Consider the following 12,196-nt stretch of genomic DNA (forward strand, 5'->3'; position numbering starts at 1 on the left):
CTCCGCCAACGGTGTCGCCAATGCATGCACTTAACATGTCTTTCTTTCTTCTCCACCCCTTTTTTTTGGTCTTCCTGTTCATGTGTGCATTAGCATCATCAGGCGGAGGAGAAGTGGCATCGGCGCACGAGGGAGCTGCATCTCACATGGCCCCGGAGGGCCATGCAACCGACTCGGAGTACACCAGTGAGACGGAGGGCGAGGGGAGCTCCAAAACGGGGACCCGTGGAGACGTCAGCGACACCGACACGTCCTCGGAAGGGAGCTCCCTTGTGGTGGCGGCAACATCCGTGCCCACCGCTACAACAGGTACAGCCGCCACCCAGCGCACCAGCTCCGCCCTCCCAGCAGCCCCTCAGCGTTCGCCCTGTGCCCGCTCGCCCAGGAAGGCGGGCATCTCCTTCGCCCCAGGCACCTCAGGCCCTGCCCCAGTTACCCCTGCTGCCCTCAGTGCGGAGATCATTGACCTCCTGAGGACGCTCATTGTTGGGCAGTCTACCCTTTTGAATGCCATCCAGGGGGTAGAAAGGGAGGTGCATCGGAGCAATGCATACCTGGAGGGCATTCATTCGGGTCAGGCTGCCCATCAGCAATCGTTCAACGCTCTGGCCTCAGCACTGACGGCAGCCATTGTCCCTGTCTCCAGCCTCCCTCCTCCAACTCCCTCCACCCAGTCCCACTCCCCTGTTCCTCTGCCCATCCCAGCCACACCTACAGACCAGCCTGCACACACCTCAACACCCAAGGGCAGCTCATCCAGACATAAGCACCACACATCCCACAAGCATTCAGCCAAGCAACATCCACATGCAGACATGCCAACAGCCACTGCCTCCTCTGTGTCCCCCTCCTCCTCGTCTCCCTCCTCCCTCCCTGTGACGTCTCCACTCACACCTGCATGCACACCACCATCAGCCAGTATGTCCATCACCAGCACACCCTCCAGAACACTCCGCACAAGTGCAGTCACCACCCCCACTGCCATTTACACGTCCCCTGTGTCCTCTCCCAGTGTGTTTGTCACCCCCTCTTCCAAACCACACAAACGCAGGCAGCCACCCACCCAACAGCCATCCACCTCACGACAGCCTCCGTCACAAGCACCTGCACCCAAAGACAGCACACTTGGCTCTCCTACAACCACATCCTCTTCCTCCACTCCCATACCCACTACAACTACCTGTCCCTGTCTTTCTAAATTGATTTTCCTTTCCAACCTTGACCTATTTCCAACAACTGACCCACCCCCTCCATCTGATAAGAGTCCAAACAGCACCTCAGCCACCACAAGCCCTGCATCTACTAGGGCCATAGTTCAGGGCTCTTGGAGTCCACCAGCTCCTAGGGCAGGAACATCAGCCAGCAGCAAGGGGACAGCCAGCCCACCCCCTGGGAAGAGAACCAAAAAAGTGAAGGGCCAGCGTGACAGGCCTGGGACGGCTGCCCCCAAGGACACTAGCCTTGCCCCGTCACCTGGCACATCCACAAAGGGAGGCAAGGGCCCCAGAGATTCTGCGAAGGGGGGCAAGGGCAGCAGGGCGGACAAGTCCGGCAGCAGGCGAGCTGCCCAGGAGGGCCCCACCAGCCCCATTCCGGGTGTGACGGAGGACACCCACGGGCCCAGGACTCCAGCACAGGAGGGCCCGCAAGCGAAAGGTCGGATGGCGACTGAGCGGGAAATATTGGCCAGATCTGGTTCCCCAGGAACACAAGACAAGCACCACTGAACAGGGCCCGCAGTGAGAAGCACCGCTGAACAGGGCCCGCCGTGAGAAGCACCGCTGAACAGGGCCCCGCCAAGACAAGCACCGCTGAACAGGGCCCCGCCAAGACAAGCACCGCTGAACAGGGCCCGCCGTGAGAAGCACCGCTGAACAGGGCCCGCCGTGAGAAGCACCGCTGAACAGGGCCCGCCAAGACAAGCACCGCTGAAATGGGCCCCGCCAAGACAAGCACCGCTGAACAGGGCCCCGCCGTGAGAAGCACCGCTGAACAGGGCCCGGCCAAGACAAGCACTGCTGAACAGGGCCCCGCCAAGACAAGCACCGCTGAACAGGGCCCCGCCAAGACAAGCACCGCTGAACAGGGCCCGCCGTGACAAGCACCGCTTAACAGGGCCCCGCCGTGAGAAGCACCGCTGAACAGGGCCCGCTGTGAGAAGCACCGCTGAACAGGGCCCCGCCAAGACAAGCACCGCTGAACAGGGCCCGCCGTGAGAAGCACCGCTGAACAGGGCCCCGCCAAGACAAGCACCGCTGAACAGGGCCCCGCCAAGACAAGCACCGCTGAACAGGGCCCGCCGTGAGAAGCACCGCTGAACAGAGCCCGCCAAGACAAGCACCGCTGAAATGGGCCCCGCCAAGACAAGCACCGCTGAACAGGGCCCCGCCAAGAGAAGCACCGCTGAACAGGGCCCGCCGTGAGAAGCACCGCTGAACAGGGCCCCGCCGTGACAAGCACCGCTGAACAGGGCCCCGCCGTGACAAGCACAGCTGAACAGGGCCCGCCGTGAGAAGCACCGCTGAACAGGGCCCGCCGTGAGAAGCACCGCTGAACAGGGCCCCGCCTAGACAAGCACCGCTGAACAGGGCCCCGCCAAGATAAGCACCGCTGAACAGGGCCCGCCGTGAGAAGCACCGCTGAACAGGGCCCGCCAAGACAAGCACCGCTCCACTGGGCCCTTCCTGTCAAGCACCGCTCCGCTGGGCCCTTCATCTCAAGCACCGCTCCGCTGGGCACCGCCGTCTCTGAACTGCTCTGCTGGGCCCTTCCTCTCAAGCACCGCTCCGCTGGGCCCTTCATCTCAAGCACCGCTCCGCTGGGCACCGCCGTCTCTGAACTGCTCTGCTGGGCCCTTCCTCTCAAGCACCGCTCCGCTGGGCCCTTCATCTCAAGCACCGCTCCGCTGGGCACCGCCGTCTCTGAACTGCTCTGCTGGGCCCTTCCTCTCAAGCACCGCTCCGCTGGGCCCTTCATCTCAAGCACCGCTCCGCTGGGCACCGCCGTCTCTGAACTGCTCTGCTGGGCCCTTCCTCTCAAGCACCGCTCCGCTGGGCCCTTCATCTCTTGCACCGCTCCGCTGGGCCCTTCATCTCAAGCACCGCTCCGCTGGGCCCTTCCTCTCAAGCACTGCTCCGCTGGGCCCTTCATCTGAAACACCGCTCCGCTGGGCACCGCCGTCTCTGAACTGATCTGCTGGGCCCTTCCTCTCAAGCACCGCTCCGCTGGGCCCTTCATCTCAAGCACCGCTCCGCTGGGCCCTTCCTCTCAAGCCCCACTCCGCTGGGCCCTTCCTCTCAAGCACCGCTCCGCTGGGCCCTTCATCTCAAGCACCGCTCCGCTGGGCCCTTCCTCTCAAGCCCCACTCCGCTGGGCCCTTCCTCTCAAGCACCGCTCCGCTGGGCCCTTCATCTCAAGCACCGCTCCGCTGGGCACCGCCATCTCTGAACTGCTCTACTGGGCCCTTCCTCTCATGCACCGCTCCGCTGGGCCCTTCATCTCAAGCACCGCTCCGCTGGGCACCGCCGTCTCTGAACTGCTCTGCTGGGCCCTTCCTCTCACGCACCGCTCCGCTGGGCCCTTCATCTCAAGCACCGCTCCGCTGGGCCCTTCCTCTCAAGCCCCACTCCGCTGGGCCCTTCCTCTCAAGCACCGCTCCGCTGGGCCCTTCATCTCAAGCACCGCTCCGCTGGGCACCGCCGTCTCTGAACTGCTCTGCTGGGCCCTTCCTCTCACGCACCGCTCCGCTGGGCCCTTCATCTCAAGCACCGCTCCGCTGGGCACCGCCGTCTCTGAACTGCTCTGCTGGGCCCTTCCTCTCAAGCACCGCTCCGCTGGGCCTTTCATCTCAAGCACCGCTCCGCTGGGCCCTTCCTCTCAAGCACCGCTCCGCTGGGCCCTTCATCTCAAGCACCGCTGGCCCATTGGCAGGGCCGGATCTGTGTCGGGCAGGGCTTCACGAAGCACTCTGGCCACCATGCCTCCTCCATAACCAGTGGAGTCTGTAATCCACCTGATGGACTGTGGCTTTGCACTCCCCAGGATGAAGCAGTGGGCAATCCACCCACTGTAGAGACTTGAGAGACTGTGGCTTTGCACTCCCCAGGATGAAGCAGTGGGCAATCCACCCACCGTAGAGACTTGAGAGACTGTGGATTTGCACTCCCCAGGATGCAGCAGTGGGCATGGAGGCCCCTCGTGGATCTGGCGTCGTGGACTCATGTGGCTGAGGTGCCCCCTCTTCCCTTCCCCCTGAGGTGCCTGTAGTTTTATTATCTGATGCCCCAGCAGTGTTCTCTCCAATGGAATTGGGTCTCGTGTGTGGGCTTTGCCCATGTGTTAATGCACATTGGCCCACGAACAATGGAAGGTTGCCAAAATGTGCCGGACTTTTGGCCTATGTATATATTGTTCATGATGTTATTTATTTTATTTATGTATTACATATTTCACATTACTTCAATTGAGCTATAATATAGTTCAATTTTAATTATAATTTTATTTTGTCTTTGCATTATTTCGTGGGGTTTGGGGGGTGTCACTCTGACTTGTTGCTCTGCATTGGTGTGTAGGTATTTGGGGGGGTTGGGGGGTGGGTGTATCGCGTATGTGTGTGCCCGTAACCTTTCCTCCTCCCCCCTCCCCTGTGTCGTAGATGCAGTACTCACCGTTGTCGTCTGCGCCGGCGTTCGTGCTCCTGGTAGATGAGCAGGTAGACAATAGCTGGTAGGATGTTTAATTCGGGTTCCATGCTGTCCTGATTCCTCGTGGAGTGTATAGAGGTGAGCGTTTTCCCGTTCGTAGTCTGTTTCCGACGTGTTTTTATCGGCGGGGCTCCCGCCCCGGAAAAGGTGGCGGATTGGTGAGTTGTGATAGTGTGGGCGGTACATTGTCTGCCGCCTGCCTGTTGGCGGTGACCGCCGCGCTGTTTGTTTGTCCCGCCGTGGCGGTCGGAGTGTTAAAGTGGCGGGCTGTGTTGGCGGTTCCCGCCAGGGTCAGGATTCCATTTTTTTGACCGCCTGCCTGTTGGCGGGTTGTCCGCCGCTTTATCACCGACCGCCAGGGTTGGAATGACCACCAATATGCCAAAAGTATCTCAGTGAGTACCCTCAGTATGAGGATGCCATATATACACAAGATATATGTACACAATACCAAAAATATGCAGTAATAGCAAAAGGAAGTAATGCAAGCAGTGTAAAGTTACAATAGATTGCTATAGGAGCACATAGGTATAGGGGCAACACAAACCATATACTCCAAAAGTGGAATGCAAACCACGAATGGACCCCAAACCTATGTGAGCTCGTAGAGGGTCGCTGGGACTGTAAGAAAACAGTGAGGGTTAGAAAAATAGCCCACCCCAAGACCCTGTAAGGTAGGTGTAAAGTGCACCTACAACCCCCAGAGAGCACAGATGTCGTGATAGGGGGATTCTGCAAGGAAGACCAACACCAGCAATGCAACAACAGTGGATTTCCGGACCTGAGTACCTGTAAGACAAGGGGACCAAGTCCAAGAGTGGCAACAGTGTTGAGAGTGGGCAGATGCCCAGGAAATGCCAGCTGAGGGTACAAGGAAGCAGCCACCGGATGGAAGAAGCTTGGTGTTCTGCAAGAACGAAGAGGACTAGGAACTTCCCCTTTGGAGGATGGATGTCCCACGACGTGAAGAAGCTTGCAGAGGTGTTCCCACGCAGAAAGACCGAAAACAAGCCTTGCTAGCTGCAAGGGTCGCGGTTAGGGTTTTTGGATGCTGCTGTGGCCCAGGAGGGACCAGGATGTCGCCACTTGGATGAGGAGACAGAGGGGGCACCCAGCAAGTCAGGGAGCCCTCACAGAAGCAAGCAGCACCCGCAGAAGTACCGGAACAGGCACTTGGAACAGGAGTGAACTGGAGTCCACCCGAAGTCAGAAAAGGGAGTCCTACGACGCCGGAGGACAACTCAGAAGGTTGTGTTCTGCAGGTTAGAGTTTTGGGGACCCAGGCTTGGCTGTGCATGAAGGAAATCCTGGAAGAGTGCACAGGAGCCAGAGCAGCTGCAAATCACGCGGTACCAAGCAATGCAGTCTAGCGTAGGGAGGCAAGGCCTTACCTCCACCAACCTTGGACTGAACAGTCACTGGACTGTGGGAGTCACTTGGACAGAGTTGCTGAGTTCCAGGGACCATGCTCGTCGTGCTGAGAGGGGACCCAGAGGACCGGTGATGCAGTCTTTTGTTGCCTGCTGTTGCAGGGGGAAGATTCCGTCGACCCACAGGAGATTTCTTCAGAGCTCCTGGTGCAAGAAGGAGGCAGGCTACCCCCAGAGCATGCACCACCAGGAAACAGGCGAGAAAGCCGGCAGGATGAAGCGATACAAGGTTGCAGTAGTCGTCTTTGCTACTTTGTTGCGGTTTTGCAGGCGTCCTGGGCAGTCAGCGGTCGATCCTTTGACAGAAGGTGAAGAGGGAGATGCAGAGGAACTCTGGTGAGCTCTTGCATTCGGTATCTGAAGAATTCCCCAAAGCAGAGACCCTAAATAGCCAGAAAAGGAGGTTTGGCTACTTAGGAAGGAGGATAGGCTAGTAAGAAAGGTAAGAGCCTATCAGAAGGAGTCTCTGACGTCACCTGCTGGCCCTGGCCACTCAGAGCAGTCCAGTGTGCCAGCACACCTCTGAATCCAAGATGGCAGAGGTCTGGGGCACGCTGGAGGAGCTCTGGTGCAGGTCAGGGGAGTGGTCACTCCCCTTTCCTTTGTCCAGTTTCGTGCCAGAGCAGGGCTGGGGGATCCCTGAACCGGTGTAGACTGGCTTATGCAGAGATGGGCACCATCTGTGCCCATCAAAGCATTTCCAGAGGCTGAGGGAGGCTACTCCTCCCCAGCCTTCACACCTATTTCCAAAGGGAGAGGGTGTCACACCCTCTCTCAGAGAAAATCCTTTGTTCTGCCTTCCTGGGCCAGGGCTGCCTGGACCCCAGGGGGGCAGAAACCTGTCTGAGGGGTTGGCAGCAGCAGTAGCTGCAGTGCAAACCCTGAAAAGGCAGTTTGGCAGTACCCGGGTTCTGTGCTAGAGACCCGGGGGGTCATGGAATTGTCCCCCCAATGCCAGAATGGCATTGGGGGGACAATTCCATGATCCTAGACATATTACATGGCCATGTTCGGAGTTACCATTGTGACGCTGTACATAGGTAGAGACCTATGTACAGTGCACGCGTGTAATGGTGTCCCCGCACTCACAAAGTCCAGGGAATTTGCCCTGAACGATGTGGGGGCACCTTGGCTAGTGCCAGGGTGCCCTCACACTAAGTAACTTTGCACCCAACCTTCACCAGGTGAAGGTTAGACATATAGGTGACTTATAAGTTACTTAAGTGCAGTGGTAAATGGCTGTGAAATAACGTGGACGTTATTTCACTCAGGCTGCACTGGCAGGCCTGTGTAAGAATTGTCAGATCTCCCTATGGGTGGCAAAAGAAATGCTGCAGCTCATAGGGATCTCCTGGAACCCCAATACCCTGGGTACCTCAGTACCATATACTAGGGAATTATAAGGGTGTTTCAGTATGCCAATGTGAATTGGTAAAATTGGTCACTAGCCTGTTAGTGACAATTTGTAAAGTAGAGAGAGCATAACCACTGAGGTTCTGGTTAGCAGAGCCTCAGTGAGACAGTTAGGCATCACACAGGGAACACATACATATAGGCCACAAACTTATGAGCACTGGGGTCCTGGCTAGCAGGGTCGCAGTGACACATAACAAACATACTGACAACATAGGGTTTTCACTATGAGCACTGGGCCCTGGCTAGCAGGATCCCAGTGAGACAGTGAAAACACCCTGACATATACTCACAAACAGGCCAAAAGTGGGGGTAACAAGGCTAGAAAGAGGCTACTTTCTCACACAACCCCCCCAAACGAAGGACAATAAGGCTAACCTGGACCAGTTGAGACTTTATTGTCTAAGTGGTGATAAGTGGAGAGTAGCTCTGCAATAGACTGGTTACTCCCTTTATCATCCACTATATGGTTACTTCCCTGTGGAGATGTAAACCACCCTGTTTGAAGTTTTTTAGCTAACCAACAATGTGAAGATATATTTTCAGAGTTTCTATCAGTAAGTTTTAGTTTAGAACAGTGGGAATTGTCCACTGGACCTATTTCTAGTGATGAGAATGCCAGACAGGGATGCTGTCTCAGTAAAGCCATAGCTGGGCAAAACCTTTGTCCATATGGCTGTAAGAGAGAACAGGGATGGTGTTTCTCTTGAGTTGGAGCAGGGCAGGGATGCTGTCCTATGAGCTCCACACTAGGGCAGGGCTGCTGTCCTAAGTGTTGTGAGGCAGTGCAGGGTTTCTGCACTAAAGTTTCTCTGGGAGGGTTGGAGGGATGCTCCATGTTAACTAAAATGGTGCTTTTTTTCTCACCAATATTAGTTATCCCACAGAGAGGTACTTCCACCTCAGGGAGTACAGCTATGCCAGCTGATGATTCCCTTGGTACAGGTGCCACCCTAGGAGAGGTTTCTCCCACCACAGGAATGGTATCCTGAATGGTATGGTGGTTAGGGGATACTGTGATACCCTTTTTACCTGTTGTTGGAGAGGGATCCTGAGTTTTCAGGCCTTTTTCTCTCCTTTGCTTTTTCATTTCAGTAGAAATGAGAGGGAACAATTCCTCAGGGATACCCAGCATGGCTGCATGGGCATAAAACTCTACCTCAGCCCAACCTGAGGTCTCTAGGTCATTACCTAAGAGACAGTCTACAGGTAAGCTAGGTGACACTACCACCTGCTTAGGGCCAGTAACTCCACCCCAACTAAGCTGAACTATAGCTAAGGGAAGAAACTTAGTGGAGTAATGGACATCAATAATCTTGTACTGTTGTCCAATGATGTGTTGTTCAGGAGGCACTAGGTTTTCAGTCACCAAAGTGATACTGGCCTGGGCCTCAACACCATTTATTGAAACTGTCTGCCTGTACTTATCCATTGTAAGGGGACAAGCAGCCAGTGTGGCAAGGCCAATGCCACTAGGTGTGACAGAAACTGTCTTGGGACTGACTACCCCAGTTTCTATGATGGACCCATAAGTGAACCCAACTACACCCTGTTGCCAGCAGTCCCACCACTATTACCACCACTGCTGGGGGCACTAGAGTTTGATGTATTAGTGGTAGTAGGCTCAGGGAGTTTACCTGGACAGGACTTATCCCCTGGCCTATGGCCTTTATTGTTACACACAAAGCACCAAGGCTTTTTAATGTGTGTATGTTGTGAAGTAGAGGAAGAATTTGATTTATCCCCACCCCCTGAAGAGTGTTTATGATTTGAAGGATCTTTGGTTTTACCCTTATCCCCATGCTTATCCTGAGATTTCTCACCATCTTTCTTCTTGCCATCCTTGTCACCCCCTGTATGAACTTTTCTGTTCACTCTTGTTCTGACCCATTTGTCTGCCTTCTTTCCCAATTCTTGGGGAGAGGTCAGATCTGAGTCCACTAGATATTGGTGTAACAAGTCAGACACACAGTTATTCAGAATATGCTCTCTCAGAATAATATTATACAGGCTTTCATAGTCAGAAACTTTACTGCCATGTAACCACCCCTCCAAGGCCTTCACTGAACAGTCAACAAAGTCTACCCAGTCTTGTGAGGACTCTTTTCTGGTTTCTCTGAACTAAATCCTGTATTGCTCAGTGGTTAAGCCAAATCCATCCAAGAGTGCATCCTTCAAAACTGCAAAATTATTGGCATCACTTTCTCTTATAGTAAGGAGCCTATCCCTACCCTTTCCATTGAAAGATAGCCATAGGATAGCAGCCCACTGCCTTTGAGGGACCCCCTGTACCATACAGGCGCTCTCAAGTGCAGCAAACCACTTGCTAATGTCATCCCCCTCCTTGTAAGGGGGAACTATCTTATACAGATTCCTGGAATCATGCTCTCTCACAGGATTACTATCAGGAATACTGCTGCTGCCACCATGGGGTCCAAACCCCAACCTCTGTCTCTCCTTCTCTAAGTCTAGGGATTCCCTGTCTAGAGCCAGCTGTTGCTGTTTCAGCTTCAGACTGGTCTCTTCCACTCTAAACTTGTTGAGTTCCCTTTCTAACATTTTGTCATCAGGGTGGGTGGGTGGGTTGGGAATGTTTTGACACAGAAGATATATTGGAATGAACAGAGGGAGACCTGTCCCTAACAGTTGGCACTCTAACAACCTGGCCTTCAGGAACAAAAGTACCTCTACTATGATGAGAGCTTCTATTACTACCAGCATTGCTATGAGGTCTGCTAGGGGGTAGATCTGGAATAGAACCCTGTACACCTCCCTCAGGGGGCTCCCCTGAGTCAGAGTGTGAGCTATCTACTAACTGTTCTGATGAAGTACCACCCTGGGCCTTATCATTCTCAATGAGCATGTTAGACAGAAATTCTCTAGAAGGGCTCTTTCCTACCACTAAACCTCTATCAATGCAGAGACTCCTTAGGCTCTTAAAGTTAAGATTGTCATATGTTGTATTGACCATTTTAAGAGAAGTGCCTACATCAGACATGATAGAGGAAGGTTTAGGGACAGTGAGAAGAGAGAAAAAGTTTCAGGATGTTTTAAAGAACAAGAAAAAAACTTTTTCAAACTTTTTCAAACTTTTGGAAAGTTTAGAAGTACTTTTCAGCACTTAGCAGATAGTGTAAGAGAAGAAAAGCAAAACTTTTTGGTTAGGTGTGCATACACTGAACTTGTTTTGTATATTTTTCTCTTGTGAAAAGTACAAAATGACAAAGTGGTAAGTAGTTGCAAGTACTTATCCCACCGCTGCACAACCAATGTAGGAGGCTGGCCTGGCTTGTAGTGGGTACCAGGGGGGCCTAACACTCTGTACCAGGTCCAGTTATCCCTTATTAGTGTCGAAGAGGTGTTTCTAGCAGCTTAGGCTGATATAAGGTAGCTATAGCAGAGCAGCTTAGGCTGAACTAGGAGACATGCAAAGCTCCTACTATACCACTGGTGTCATATGCACAATATCATAAGAAAACACAATACACAGATATACTAAAAATAAAGGTACTTGATTTTTATGACAATATGCCAAAAGTATCTCAGTGAGTACCCTCAGTATGAGGATGCCAAATATACACAAGATATATGTACACAATACCAACAATATGCAGTAATAGCAAAAGGAAGTAATGCAAGCAGTGTAAAGTTACAATAGATTGCAATAGGAGCACATAGGTATAGGGGCAACACAAACCATATACTCCAAAAGTGGAATGCGAACCACAAATGGACCCCAAACCTATGTGAGCTTGTAGAGGGTCGCTGGGACTGTAAGAAAACAGTGAGGATTAGAAAAATAGCCCACCCCAAGACCCCACAGAAGTACCAGAGCCGGCACTTGGAAGAGGAGTGAACCGGAGTCCACCCGAAGTCAGAAAAGGGAGTCCCACGACGCCGGAGGACAACTCAGAAGGTTGTGCACTGCAGGTTAGAGTGTCGGGGAACCAGGCTTGGCTGTGCACAAAGGAAATCCTGGAAGAGTGCACAGGAGCAGCTGCAAATCACGCGGTACCCAGCAATGCAGTCTAGCGTGAGGAGGCAAGGACTTACCTCCACCAAACTTGGGCTGAAGAGTCACTGGACTGTGGGAGTCACTTGGACAGAGTTGCTGAGTTCCCCTCGTCGTGCTGAGAGGGGACCCAGAGGACCGGTGATGCAGTCTTTTGTTGCCTGCGGTTGCAGGGGGAAGATTCCGTCGACCCACGGGAGATTTCTTCAGAGCTCCTGGTGCAAGAAGGAGGCAGGCTACCCCCAGAGCATGCACCACCAGGAAACAGGCGAGAAAGCCGGCAGGATGAAGCGATACAAGGTTGCAATAGTCGTCTTTGCTACTTTGTTGCGGTTTTGCAGGCGTCCTGAGCAGTCAGCGGTCGATCCTTTGGCAGAAGGTGAAGAGGGAGATGCAGAGGAACTCTGGTGAGCTCTTTCATTTGGTATCTGAAGAATTCCCCAAAGCAGAGACCCTAAATAGCCAGAAAAGGAGGTTTGGCTACCTAGGAAGGAGAATAGGCTAGTAAGAAAGGTAAGAGCCTATCAGAAGGAGTCTCTGACGTCACCTGCTGGCCCTGGCCACTCAGAGCAGTCCAGAGTGCCAGCACACCTCTGAATCCAAGATGGCAGAGGTTTGGGGCACGCTGGAGGAGCTCT

This window comes from Pleurodeles waltl, chromosome 1_2 (genome assembly GCF_031143425.1).
Source record: "Pleurodeles waltl isolate 20211129_DDA chromosome 1_2, aPleWal1.hap1.20221129, whole genome shotgun sequence".
Classification (NCBI taxonomy): domain Eukaryota; kingdom Metazoa; phylum Chordata; class Amphibia; order Caudata; family Salamandridae; genus Pleurodeles; species Pleurodeles waltl.